This window comes from Anolis sagrei, chromosome 2 (genome assembly GCF_037176765.1).
Source record: "Anolis sagrei isolate rAnoSag1 chromosome 2, rAnoSag1.mat, whole genome shotgun sequence".
Classification (NCBI taxonomy): domain Eukaryota; kingdom Metazoa; phylum Chordata; class Lepidosauria; order Squamata; family Dactyloidae; genus Anolis; species Anolis sagrei.
The window spans coordinates 77375801-77390833 of record NC_090022.1 but is presented as its reverse complement, the minus strand read 5'-3'; the positions used below and the strand labels follow the sequence as shown (position 1 = coordinate 77390833).

Genomic DNA, 15033 nt, shown 5'->3' with positions numbered 1-15033 from the left:
TTATTTTACAAAGACCCTCTAAGTCTTCAGTACTGTCACATCTAAAAGGAAGGTATCCAATAGTGCCCTGAAGGAGAGCCAAAACACTCTCCAATTTATACTAGCTATACCAGGCATGGGCAAACTTTGGCCCTCTGAGTGTTTTGGACTTCAATTCCCAGAAATCCCAGCCAGCTTACCGGCTGTTAGGAATTGTGGGAATTGAAGTCCAAAACACTTGGAGGGCCAAAGTGTGCCCATACCTGAGCTATATGCTTTGAAGCAATAGAAAGATATTATGTAAGACACAATTTATGCTAAAGTCATCTGTATTGTTGCCTCAAATTCAGTGGATGAGACTATGTGACTTAGTACATCTCTGAAATACATGGAAACATGGGCAAGAGCTTGCCCATGTTTCCATGTATTTCAGAGATGTGAATGCCACCCCACCCCACCCCACCCCCCACCCCAATATTTGCTTCAATATTCAACTCCCACTGAATGCACAATGTACCGTATCTTCTGTTAAATGGTTCACATAAGATAAGGGATACCTAACAAGCACTAACTGGAAATGATTCCCATGCCCTTTACATTTTCAGGAAGACACACCAAGATATAACTATACAGTTCTAGTTCTTTAGCAATATAAACTGAGATACCCAAGAAGAGTCAGGAAATACTTGTTCGCTTTTATGACTCCTTCCCTTCTTGCTTCTTTTCTCCAATCATCTCCTGTTATTCCAGATCCATATTTGATTATAGTAAAATGAAGCCATTTATTTATTTATTTATTTATTTATTTGAAACATTTATATTTTGTCCTTCTCACCCCGAAGGGAACTCAGAGTGGAGCACAACATATACACAGCAAGCATTCCATGCAGGGACATAAAATAACTATAAATATACACAAACATTAAAATCAATTATATCTATTTTAAAATCAGTTGTTTAAAACCACCTCAAAACATCATGCTGGCTCTTGTTCTTATTCTGCAGGTTGCCCTCCCCCCATCTTGGGACTCTAAAGAACATTTCTTTCTCTAAGCTCAGACATCCAAGGTGACCCATTAAGAAGTGAACCCACGTGTGCTTCTTTTTAGAGCTTACAACTTTTCAGGGATATCCTTGAAATTTCCCCAGTTATGATTATTTGCCATTTTCTTTCATCATCATCTATCACTTTGATGAATCAGAATACAATTACCAGCAGGATAATTCACAATCTTGACACTGCAGCCACTAGACCTGCCAAGTCGTGACAGCTTAAAATGCTCAAACACGAAGCCAAAAATGAATGACTCTCATTTCCAAATGAGTTTTTGAGAGGCCCAAGCTACACGCTGCTGATTTCTAAGCCTTAGGAATGATAAGTACACTGCTGATGATCAGCACTAGAAGCTAGAAGTCCTCATTAATGCCATCACTAGTAGGCAAAGATAACACAGAAAACTCTCCTCAACCATATTTCATTCCCAGATGTTGAACACACCTGGAAAAACACTAACAAATTTGATTCAGGCACAAAAGACTGGTTTATTGTACCCACTGCTCTAAAGACACCAAAAATATATGAGCTGCAATACTTATCTACCACCATGCGACCAAAATTTCAAAAAGGATATGCACTTTTACCCTTCAGATATCTGCTGACAGCTCAGAGTTAATGAGATTGTTATGAGAGCCTACTGCAGGGAACTTGCAACTCCTTCTGAAGTCATTTCTGTATGACTGCTGTTTGCTACAGAAGGCAGGACAAAGAACAATGGGGGTATACCACAATATTGATCCAAAACTGATCCAATGGATCAATGCTTAGATGCAATAAGATGCTAAAAATAATGATTAATTCCTCAGTTCCCCAGATGCTGCGTAGATCAGTGATCCTTGTGACATCAACTGGCATACACAGAATAAAAGAGAAAATAGCAGCAAAGTGGGAAGAAAGAGTCTGAAGCAGAGAGTGGCAAATGCATACCTTATGCATCAGACAAGCCTTTTTTCTGCAATGATTGTGAGTCAAAGCAAACCTTGAAAGTTTCACTGAAATCAAAGGGATTTATTTCCAAGAAAAATATGTTTAGGTTTAAGATGGGCTGCTTGTACAGTCTCCCATCCTTCTGCTGCAATGTATCTGGCTTGAGGCTCTTGCCTTTGAACATACATGCTCCAGTAATCACATTTGCTTCTGGGTGGTTGCAGCAATTCTGCTACTGAGTGAGGCTGTGGTCTGTGGATCAACCAGTGGCATAAGGAGGCTGCTGAAAGCCTTCTTTTGTGTTACCTCACACCGAACAGCAGGGAGCAATGTTTGCATTACACTGAATAGATTAGTCATCACAACTGCATGGAATTTCTCCATATCCATAGTGCACTTGCCTCATAGTATACAGAACTAGAATACAGTTTTATTTAATTGGGAATGGGTTATGTGACCCAATACAATTCCTCCACGTCACACAGAAGCACCCTCAATTGCCATCACATGTTTAAAAGTAAAATAAATGTTTCTTGGATGACAATTTACAACAGATATGGTGACAATCTTTGAGTCATCCCTCCTCTCAATGAGCACCCCAGACAATATGGAAATAAAATAATAAAATAAATAACATTTTCTACATAAAAAGCAGAAATCAATAATAAGAACAGAGGCTGGCATTAACAACTTAAAGTTTGGCAGAACAACGCTTCTTTGCAAGCTGTCAAAAGGACTGTAGAAAAGAAACAAACTAATCTTTTCTATAAAGGGAGTTCCACAGCCAATATTCTGATATAAAAAAAAAATGAATCTTGAATATTCATAACCTTCTGTCTCTAGGAGGTGAGACAGTTAACAGAGCCTTAAATAATAAATATACATTTCAGGTAGGCTCATATGGTAGGAGATATGCTTGCTTGTATCATTTTCCCAAGCCTTTTAGGCTTTTATGAGAAAGGACCAATACCTTGAAGTTCTCCTAGAAATAAATGAGAAATTAAAGGAACTGTTTCAAAAACATTATAAGGTCATATACAGGAGACAACAAACCTAGTGACTGTGTTTTGCTTGTATTTAAAATGTCCCAATTGCCTTCTAGGGAATCCTCATATATTATTATTATCATCATCATCATCACCACCACCATCACCACCACCTTATTCATTTTTATTACACCTTTCTCCATCACTGGCAGTCAAGGCAGCTTACAAATGTTAACATGTATAGATAAAAAAATTCAAGTCTATAATTGTCTTAAATGGTTTCAAATTTAAACATATATAAAAGTTAAAATATAATTAATCTGTTTATTGAACAGGTATGGCAGGATTTGTCCATGCCATTCTATTTCTACTGTCTTCTTATGGCTGTGAAAGATGGATAGGGAAACAAACTAATAAGAGAACGATAGCATTTGAAATATGGTGCTAGATGAGAGTTCTGTGGATATCACAGACTGCCAAAAAGACATGAACCCTGAACATTCTCTAAAATTTGAGATGACAAAGCTTAGACTGTCATACTGTGGACCTATCATGAGAAGATATGACTCACTATAAAATACAATGATGCTTGGCAAGGTAGAGCATAGCAAAAAGAGAGGAAGACAATATTCCAGAAGGTGAGACTCAATCAAGGAAGTCACAGACCTACATTTACAAGACCTGAGCAGGGCTGCTGATGATACTTTGAGGTCTCTCATCCACATGGTTACCATAAGACTTGGTGGCAGTTAATAGACAACTGCAGAACTAAAAGCAACGAAAAAGCATACCTATCAACGAATAATAAATACAGATGATACAGCACATTATTGAAAGCCTTTTCCCTATGTGCAGTCAATTTCCAACAGTGTGTTACAGAAATGTGAAGACATTAAGCTACTCATCTCTCTGACCAAATCTGCTTTTCTCAAATAGCTACACACCTAGCCAAACAGTCAAAGCCGTCAAAGTGGCTGCTACCACCTCCAGACCATTTGAACATTAGACCCAACAGGGTGCCTAAATGTTCAAAAAGATTACTAAAACAGGATGAATTCACAATCCCAATTTAACAACAACAACAACAATTTTATTTTTCAACCGCTTCTCCTCGTGGTTTGAGGCAGGTTACAGCATAGCTAAAAATACATAATCATTATATAAAATAAACATATTAACATATATTTCTACAAAATACATATATTAAAATACACTGAACAACGTGGACATAAGACACGAGTTCAAAATTCACGATTAAAACTGGCTGGGTAGGCCTGCTGGAAGAGATAGGTCTTCATATGTGTTTTAAATTCTGGCAGTTCATTTAGCTGTCAAAGCTGTTCCAGCAATTCATTCCACAGTCTTGGGGCGGCCAATGAAAAGTCCCTCTGTTTCCAAGGTGGACTGTATGGGAGAAGGCGATCCTATAGGTAACCTGAACCCAAACCATGTGGGGCTTTAAAGGTCAAAACCAACACTTTGTGTTTTGCACAGAAACTAACTGGCAGCCAGTGGAGTGACTTTAGCATGGGTGCAATATGCTCACCCCTGGATGTTACTATAACCAATCTGGCTCCTGTATTTTGAGCCAACTAGAGTTACCATACTTGGTATAGAGGTAACCCAATGTAAAGCGCATTGCAGAAGTCCACATACTTCCACCACATATACTACCATCATTAAGTCCTCCAAATCTAGGAAGGGGGGCAGCTGGCATACCAGCCGAAGCTGATAAGCACTCCTGATTGTTACATCTACCTGGGTTGACACTTGGAGAGACAGATCCAGTACTCCCTAGCTGAGAACACAGTCTTTCAGTCTTTCCGGGGGAGTGTAATCCCATCCAGAATTAGTTGACACACCTCCATCCCCAGATTAGGACCCTTGATAGCAAGCACCTCTGTTTTGTCTGGATTCAGTTTCAATTTGTTTTTTCTCTTCCAGCCCATTACTTCCTCCGGGCATTGATTCAGAGGAGACACACTATTTGTAGGCTAAGCTGTTTTTGAAAGCATGGAGAAATATACTTGGGTGCCCAAATATATTTGGGTGCCTCCGGATGATCTCTTCCAACGGCTTCATGTAAACTTTAAAACGCATTGGGGATAAAATAGAACTTTGTGGGATGCCATATAACAACTCCTTTTTTTAAGGAGTAGCTATCTTCAAGCACAACTATCTGGAATCTGCCTGAGAGGTATGACTGGAACTATTGCAACACAGTGCCTCTGATTCCCAGGTCCTCCAGGTGTTCCAGAGGGATACCATGGTCAATGATATTGAAAGCCGCTGAAGTAGAAGAGAATAAAAAAAATAGAATGGAAACCAGATTTTTTTTCTAGAAAATAAAGGAAGGTCTAAAAAGAATTGGCATATTGAATTGAGCAATCCCCTTATAAAAACATTTTGGAAATTTGGAAAGAATATAAAATAAAATTGGTGCCAGGGATTTCCCCCTTAACACCAGTATTAATGATATAAAATTTCCCAATATTTTTTAAAAAAGAATTAGAAGAAGAGTTTAAGAAAAAAGGGATAATTAAAATAAGAGACTGGGATTTAAAGATGATAAATATAGAAACAATCAAAGAGCATGGTATAAGTGTTTACAATTGAACAAATGGTAAATAAACATAAGACAGGAGTATAATGGGGGTAGAGATTATATGAAATTTGAGGGACTGATAATCCAAAGAGAGGGAAAAGAAAAAAAATGAATAAAAGGTACAATAAAGTATGTATGTGTATGTGTGTGATATATATATATATATATAATTATTACTAGAAAAAGAACAGAAACGAGATCAGGGAAAACTCTAAATATTCAAGAATGGAAAAGAATATAGAATATGTGAATCTTAAAAATATGTTTATAAGAATTAAGGAAAACTATTATAAAATAATTTGGAGGTGGCATTTAACCCCAATAGACTAAATCAGGTAGACAAGAAATATTCTAATAAATGCTGGAAAGGCTGCCAGGAAGTAGGTTCATACATTCATATGTGGTGGTCCTGCAAATTTATTTTAAAATTCTGGGAAATCGTATTTAAAGAAATAAGGGCAATAATAAAAATAGAGTTAAAATATACTAGAAAGAGCGTTATCAATATACGATAAGATGGTATTTACACAAAAAGAAAAAGAATTGTCCTCCAGTTTACTAACTATGATGAGATTGATAGTTGCAAAGAACTGGAAAGGTAAAAGGTAAATTCATTTAGAAAACTGGTATAGAGCAATTTGGAATATAATGATCAATGATTTGCGACATTTAAGTTAAGAAGGGTGTTTGGAAACAGACAGATTTTTGGGACATATGGGGTAAATTTATTGAATATATATTCATTGAAGGAAAGGGGAACAAACCTGCAACCAAAACAATGACATTTTGGGAAAATTAAGTAAGACAAGTTGGTCCAGGTGAAGGTGGCACAAAAAGGGGGAGGGTATGGGAGTAATAATAAAATAGAATATACATAAATGGATAGAAAATTGTAATAGAACTATAAGCATATGTTTAATGAGGTGAAAATTGAAGACTAGATTAGTAGCAGGTTATTGGGGGGGGGGGTTGTTGTTTTTTTGTCGTGTCAGGAGCGACTTGAGAAACTGCAAGTCGCTTCTGGTGTGAGAGAACTGGCCGTCTGCAAGGACGTTGCCCAGGGGACGCCCGGATGTTTTGATGTTTTTACCATCCTTGTGGGAGGCTTCTCTCATGTCCCCACTTGAGGAGCTGGAGCTGAAAGAGGGAGCTCATCCACACTCTCCACAGATTCGAACCTGCTACCTGTCAGTCTTCAGTCCCGCCGGCACAGGGGTTTAACCCACTACGCCACTGGGAGCTCCTTAGGTTATTGTTATGTTCATTGTTATTTTAAATTAGAATGTGCAAAATGCTAATATGCTTAATGATGGTATGTATAAGTTGTATTAAGATGTTAAATATATGTGTATGTCACTTTTTAAAATACCATGTACTTTCCCATCATAGATATTGGTTCTTTATTTTCACATTTTTGGAAAAATTGTTAATTGTATATTCTGATAGTTTAAAAATTGTTTTAAAAAGAAAAGAAAGCCACTGAGAGATCTAAAAGCACTAACAGGGATATAAACCCTTGTCAGTATTAAGACGGAAATCATCCATTAAGGCAGCCATAGCAGTCTCAAACTCCATATCCTGCTCTGAAGCCAGTTTGAAATGTGTCAAGGAAGTGTGTATGTCATTCAAGACTTCCTGGAGGTGGAGGGCAACTGCCTTCCAAATCACTTGCCTAAAAAAAGGACGGTTAGGTACTAGTCTGTAATTATTAAGGTCCAGGGGATCCAGGGAGGACTTTTTCAGTAGTGGTCTAACTGCTACTTGTTCAAAACAGGATAGAAAATTCCCCTCCATGAGAGAGGCATTAATATTTCGTTGTATTTGAGATCAAATTGCCTCTCTTGCAGAATGACCAGCCAAGAGGCCCAGGGATCAAGAAAGCGGGTTGTTCTCCTTACCTGGCCCAGCAACTTGTCTGCATCAACAGTACTCACTAACTGAAACTGATCCAGTGTAATCCCACTCACGGAGTTGCTGGACACCTCACTTTTGGCTTCTGCTCCAATGACACCATATTAGGCTGGATCTACACTGTCCTATATCCTAGGATCTGATCCCAGATTCTCTTCTTGAATTGGATTATATGAATCTACACTGCCAGATAATCTGGGAAAAACAGATCATCTGGGATCAGTTCCCGGGATATGGGACAGTGTAAATCCAGCCTAAGGCCCCTTCTACGCTGCCAGATAAAATCCAGATTATCTGCTTTGAACTGATTTATATGGCAGTAGACTCATATAATCCAGTTCAAAGCAAATAATATGGATTAGCTTCTTTGATAACCTGGATTATATGGCAGTGTAGAAGGGACCTATGTCGGATCTTATGCAAGTGATTTTATCTGTGAAATTGTTGTTAAAAGCATTACGATGGATTTGGAGAGGAGGGCACCTGAGTTAAGCCTCTCACCACTCTGAACAGCTCAGCTGGATGTGAGTCCACAGATGTAATGCATGCAGAGAAGAAAACTTTCTTCACTGCACATATTGCCACCCTATAGGAGCAGAGGCGCCCTCTATATCATGTCTTCTCGAAAAAAAGTCGAGTTTTCTGCCATCTGTTCTCTAGTTATCATCTTTCTCATTTCATTTCCCTGTGCATCTCTGTATACCAGTGAACTTGATTTGTAACGGGTTGGAAAGGCCTTTTCAGAGCGTTTGTTAGCCCTGATTAGATTTTCCTTCCATTTACTGACCAGGGATTCAATGGGATCGTCAGTGGTGCCAGCCATGGAACTTGCTAAAGTCTTCTGGAATCTCAAAGACTCCATTAGCCTTCGAGGGTGGACAATTTTAAAAGGTCTTCCTGTAGATTGTAGCTAGGATACTAGCCCTGATCGGAAAGTGATATGTCAATGACAACTCTGAGGTATTGATCACTTCCACCCGCAGATCCATATCTTCCAAGCTGAAAATCGCATCAAGACCTGCTGAGTTTGTTAGTCCAGAAACCAATTGGGATAGACCCATGTTTGTCATGGATACCATGAACTCCCAAGCAACACCTGATAAAGTAGCCTCCAGTGGCATATTGAAGTCACCCAGAAACAAAAATCTGGGTAATTCCAACAACACCCCTGAGACCAATTCTGTGAGCTTGGCCAGGAAGTCAGTTAGACAGTACACTAACAAAATCCCCAGTCTATCCCTGGTTTTCAAACTCAGGTACACACACCCTAGGTGATTCAGCTCCCTAGTTGATAGTCTAGTCAGTTAAGGTGATCTTTATAGACTACAGCTACCCCACCCACGTTTCCTCACCTGCTTCCTGATGGGAGGGCCTGGGCCCGGTTTGGACCATTATTATCCTGCAGTCAAGTTTCAGTGAAGCATGCCAGGTCAATTTGACTTATCTTCAAACCAACTGGACCTCCGTCTTGTCGAGACATATGCTGTTTTTTTAAAATCATTTTTTGACTAAAATTTGTATACATGAGTATAGACAGTAAACCTCAAAAAACAAATAATTAATCACAAACTTCAAAAACCTATCCCAGAACTTTAAATTAATTAGCAACAGATAATGGTTTTTGCATCCTGTACATGACTGGACTTAATGTCAGGGGACTACCTTTACCTTTACCTTTAATGCCAGATAAACAGCAACAGCTAGGTAACTGGAATTAAAGAACTACTGCTTATTTGAAGACCTTGTTCAAAACAGTGGTATTAGAAGCTAAACATAGCTTCTTTTAAAGGAAGCTTTAATACTTTCTAGCACCCAATCAGTCAGGTGTAAATCCAGATTTAATACATATTTTAAGGAGTTTCCCTCACACGTCCTCCCTCTTAGACTGAACCTCAGCCAGCAAAACCAGACAAGCAGCTATATTTCAAGGACCTTATTTGCCAGGAAATCCTTTAATTCGGTGGTTCTCAGAACCATTGCTTTAACTGATACTTTCTTTCTAATTAGCTACTATTATGCATTTGGGTTCCCTAACTCACTACCATAGAATTCAACTGTTTTGAATTTGTGTGGAATCAAACCTACTGATAACCTCATATGACATTATCTGCTATCCCTTTTTAAGAAGTTCATTATTATTATATTACATATCTTATTTTAAAAAACCGGTTGGGTATCCTTTATACAAAAATTCAAAATGCTCCAAAATCCAACACTGGATGACTAAGACAGTAACATTTGTTTTCTCATGGTTCAATGTACACAAACTTTGTTTCATGCACAAAATTAATTAAAATGATGTATTTTGCCTTTAGGTTATGTGCACAAACTGCATGTGAAACAAATTAATTTCATGATTAGTCTTGCATCTTATCTCCAAAATATCTCATTATGTATATGCAAAATTCCAAAACCTAAAACACTTCTGAAACTCACCACTTCAGATATAAATGTTCCTGACAAAGATGCATACTGGAATAATACTTTCCTACATAAAACACTGCTTTATGTGAGAATTACAGGAATGCTGTTCTGTGCTCCTTGGTTTTTCTATGCTACAAATATGCTTTCCTAGTTGCACCTGGCACATCACAAACTATCCTAAAGAGACCAAATACACTTTAACATACATGCCCACAATTAAGGCAGATTATACCGTAGCACTAGTATGACAGGGTATACAGCCTTAAATAGACTTTTAAAAGGCTAAATCAAAGAATGCAAAGATAACTGCAACCAGCAAGATAAAGAACAGAGAAAAACAAGGCTTGATAGTTTGTAGAAAAGATATAAAAATTAAACATGCAGTTGCAATAGAGCTGAAGCATTTTCTGCAAAGTCCACTATAAACACGGCACACTGTTGCTAACAGAGTTGTGTAAACTGGTGGCGTTATGAAACCTTTACAGTTGCAAATTTTTTCATGACCTCAGCATTGGGCTATGGGGACCCCATTTGGGGTCAGGATACACAGTTGAAGAAACTGTGGTACAGAGGAACAGCTTCCCAAATACTATATTCCAGTTTAGAGTGTTTTCTCACATTATGGAATCCATCTTGTCTGTTGAAACAATGTATTCTGAATACTTTAGAATTATTCGATACAAACAGAATTAATCTACAGGACATTAGATTAGATATGTGCAAAAAAAGAGGATAAAGCTCCTGTAATACATGCCAAGAGAGAGGAGTGAGTCAAAGTGGAAGGGAAGGACAGATAATAGATTTCAGGTATAGTTGAAATCCCCTCTTTTACACTGTTGAAGTCACAGGAAAACTCTCTCTATTGTATCTAGCCCTGATAAACTCCAAATAAAGATAGGCTTAAAATAACCAGTGCCAAACCCTAAAGCAGTGATCCCCAAACTAAGGCCTGCAGACCAGATGGTCATTTACCCGGCCCCTGCCCTAAATTTTAGGCTAAGAGTTGGCCTAAGTCTGAAACTACTTGAAGGCACACAACAACGCTAATTAATTTGACAGGCAAAAAGCAGGCCCACACTTCCCACTGAAATACTGGTAAGCTTATGCTGGCTAAAATTGTTCATTTTAAATATTGTATTGTTCTGGTTTTTTGCAGTACAAATAAGATATGTACAGTGTGCATAGGAATTTGTTCACTTTTTTTCAAATTATAGTCCGTCCGTCCCCCCAACAATATGAGGGACTGTGAACCAGCCCCTTGTTTAAAAAGTTTGAGGACCCCTGCCCTAGTGGCACCAGATCCTACTTGACCTTGGAAGCTAAGCAGGGATGGCCCTGGCTAGTACTTGGATGGGAGACAACCAGCGACTCCTGTAGGCTACATTTGAAAAAAAAAAAAAAGATTGGCAAAACCACCTCCAAGTATGCATCTCTGGCCTAGGAGACAATCCTATGAAATGAGTTGGCAGATATAGCTGAAATCTGTGCGACTGTTAAAACTACAAGACACCTTCCCTCTCCTTTGTATCTAGCCCTAATAAGCTGCAGATAAAGACAGCCATTGAAAAGCCCTAAAGCAATGGCTCTTAACCTGTGGGCCACAGACCACCAGTGGGCCGCAAGGACGAAAATCTGGTCCACGAGCCTTCTTCCACTTTATTTATTTTTAAAAGGTTTATTTTAATATTTTGATAAATGTTTTTTAATGTTTATGTATTGTATGTGAATCTGTGTCCCGGCATTGAATGTTTGCCGTGTATATGCTGTGCTCCGCCCTGAGTCCCCTTTGGGGTGAGAAGGGCGGAATATAAATTTGCCACACCTTCCCTGTTGCTGTCCGTGACATATGTTCTCTATCAGAAACTAGAGCTGATGTTCCCTATCCAATGCAATTTCCTGAATCAGCACCCTAAACCAAATCTAAAGTTGATCAGAAACTGATTGGTAACCCTTTTGGTACTAATGTTGAAGAGTGGTCCCTGGTCAATGTGGTCCCTGGTCAAAAAAAGGTTGGGAACCACTACCCTAAAGACACTTGCTCCTGCCTGATCTAAGAAGCTAAGCAGGGCCAGAACTGGATGGGAGACCAACAAAGACCAGATGTTCCAGGTTGTATTTCAGAGGAAGGAACTGTCAAAAGCAACTCTCTGTATAGGAATATTCGATGAAATTCATGGGTTCACCGTAAGTCGACAGGTGACTTGGACAGATCATTCAAAAGCAGGCATCTCAAATATGAGAAAGATTTTATCATTCTATTTCACTCAATGGCAAACTTGGGGCCTCCAGGTGTTTTGGACTTCAACTCCCACAATTCCTAACAGCCTCGGGCCCCTTCCTTTTGCCCCTCAGCCGCTTAAGCGGAGGCCCCAAGACACCTGGAGGCCCCAAGTTTGCCCATGCCTGCTGGAGGCCCCAAGTTTGCCCATGCCTGCTCTATGCATGATGGAGGTTAGAAATGCCTGGAGGCCCCAAGTTTGCCCATGCCTGCTCTATGCATGATGGAGGTTAGAAATGCCAGCTTCCCAAATCCTACTTCAAGACTGGCAACTTTTGGAAGAGCCCTCAGCCTCTGTGGATGGGTAGCTGTTAGAAACAGCAGGCCATTCTGATCGTTGAATGCAGTTCGAAGCTAGCCTCATACAACAGACTCCCACCCAAAAAAAGCGCGCCAAAAACGGCCCTAAAAGCGCGCCAGTGCTGTGTGGCTTGTGTCAATCCCCATCCGGGCCTCACACGGCTTTCCTTGATTCAGACCTACGCAGAGAGCAAACGCACTTCCTAGAAAACCGGTTTGAAACTGCTGTTTCAAAAGTCCTTCGGTAGCAATACAGCGAGCCCATGAGAGGCTGGAGCAGGCGGGGTGGGGAAGAGTACTCACCGGCCCCAGCCTCCGCCCACGCGGAGTTTCGGCCCTCGCCCTCCCGTGCCACAGGGCCACACGACCCCGGCGCCTCTGCGGCCTTAATGGTTGGGGCGGCACCGAGAGCAGCAGCGGCACAGAAAGAGAGGGAGAGAAACAGTCCTTTGCCCTCATTCAAGGTGGCGCCCGCTGGTTCCCTTCCCTCAACTGGAATGGGAGCGGCGGAGGCAGGGTCACGTGATCTCTTCCCCCCCGTGAAGCCGCTGCCGTCATCTTGAGCGAGGGCAAGAGGCCAGGACAGAGGCTCGCCCTCAGGTCTTTTAGTCCTCCTCGCTCCTGCGGCAAACGTATATGCCGTTCTATGTTATCTTTATTGTCCTACAAGGGTACATCTATACTGCCGAATTAGTGCGAGTTGACACCGGCTTTAACTCAATGCTGTGGAATCAGGGGAGTTGTAGTTTTACAAGGCCTTGGGCCTCCTCTGTCAGAGTGCTGGGGCCTCGCCAAGTTACAGATCCCAGGAGTCCTGGCTGTTAGAGGTGGAATCAAATTGCATGAATTTAACAGTGTAGATTAAGCTTGGGCCCTCTAGGTGTTTTGGACTCCAACTCCCACCATTCCTAACAGACTCAGGCCCCTTCCTTTTGGCTGAAGGGGAAAAGGAAAGGGCCTGCAGCAGATAGGAATGGTGGGAGTTGGAGTCCAAAACACCCAGAGGGCCCATACCTGGTGCTTGTTCTGCTTGAGATCCAAGCTCTCTTATCAATGGTTGTTGTTGATTTTTCGGGCTATATGGCCATGTTCTAGAAGCATTCTCTCCTGACGTTTTGCCTGCATCTATGTCAGGCATCCTCACAACCTCTGATGCATCCTCACAACCTCTGACCCGAAAAACCTACAACAACCCAGTGATTCTGGCCATTTTTATTTATTTATCGTGTCATCAGCAACCAGACATTTGTATTACATTTTTAACAAAAACAAACAGAGAGAACACAGAATTTGCAATCTTGGTAGTTGATTAAATGTCCTTTGACCAGTATCTGGCCACTTGGAGTGCCTCTGGTGTTGCCGCAAGGAGGTCCTCCATTGTGCATGTAGCAGGGCTCAGACTGCATTGCAGCAGGTGGTCAGTGGTTTGCTCTTCTCCACGACACTCGCATGTCGTGGATTCCACTTTGTAGCCCCATTTCTTAAGATTGGCTCCGCATCTCATGGTGCCAGAGCGCAGTCTGTTCAGCGCCTATGTATTGTCGAAGGCTTTCATGGCTGGAATCACTAGGTTTTTGTGGGTTTTTCAGGCTATAGGGCCATGTTCTAGAGGCATTTCTCCTGACGTTTCAACGCCTTCCAAGTCGCCCAATTTTCTGTGTGCCCAGGAGGGAGTCTCTCATTTGGTATCAGCCATTGGTTGAACTTCTGGGTTTGAGACTGCCACTTTTGGACTCTCACTTGCTGGGGTGTTCCAGCGAGTGTCTCTGTGTATCTTAGAAAAAGATCTGGCCATGAAAGCCTTTGACAATACATTATTATTATTATTATTATTATTATTATTGTGTGTGTGTGAGAGAGAGAGAGAGAGACTTCTGGTGTGAGAGAATTGGCTGTCTGCAAGCAAGGATGTTGCCCAGGGGATGCCCAGATGTTTTAATGTTTTACTGCATCTATGGCAGGCATCCTCAGAGGACCTCACAACCTCAGAGGATGCTTGTCATAGATACAGACGAAATGTCAGGAGAGAATGCTTCTAGAACATGGCCTTGTAGCCCGAAAAACATACAACAACCCAGTGATTCCGGCCACGAAAGCCTTCTACAATGCATCTCCCTTATCAATTGCTTCACATATATTGGAGGCCTCTTCCTTCTTTATTTATATCCTGGGCATCCTTTCTTTATAGACACTGGGCATCCTTCGTCACGTTATACTAGGAGCCCCTCAGGCTCCTTGGCTGATTATTTCCAGCTTTCCTTTTTTTTTTGTCGTGTCAGGAGCAAGTCGCTTCTGGTGTGAGAGAATTGGCCGTCGGCAAGGACGTTGCCCCCCCCCCCCCCCCCGGAGAAGGCGTAGGGGACGCCTGGATGATTTGATGTGGGAGGCTTCTCTCATGTCCCCGCATGAAGAGCTGGAGCTGATAGAGGGAGCTCATCCGCCTCTCCCCGGATTCGAACTTGCGACCTGTCGGTCTTCAGTCCTGCCGGCACAGGGGTTTAACCCACTGCGCCACCGGGGGCTCCAGCTGAAGCTACACTTCTGGTTGTTTACACCATGCCAACGA

The 15033-nt window shown here is 41.1% G+C and overlaps 1 protein-coding gene across 4 annotated transcripts in view; it reads right to left on the bottom strand.

The window, feature by feature from the left end:
- The window catches only part of UIMC1 (ubiquitin interaction motif containing 1), a 93236-nt gene extending 80249 nt beyond the window's left edge, over positions 1 to 12987 (bottom strand). For 3 of the 4 annotated variants that reach the window (XR_009630787.2, XM_060765619.2, XM_060765620.2), the window contains exon 1: positions 12771 to 12987. The gene's annotated coding sequence lies outside the window, so the exon portion shown is untranslated. The remainder of the gene's footprint in view (positions 1 to 12770) is intronic. The other variant, XM_060765617.2, reaches the window with a different exon arrangement.
- Between the last annotated feature and the right edge of the window lie 2046 nt (positions 12988 to 15033).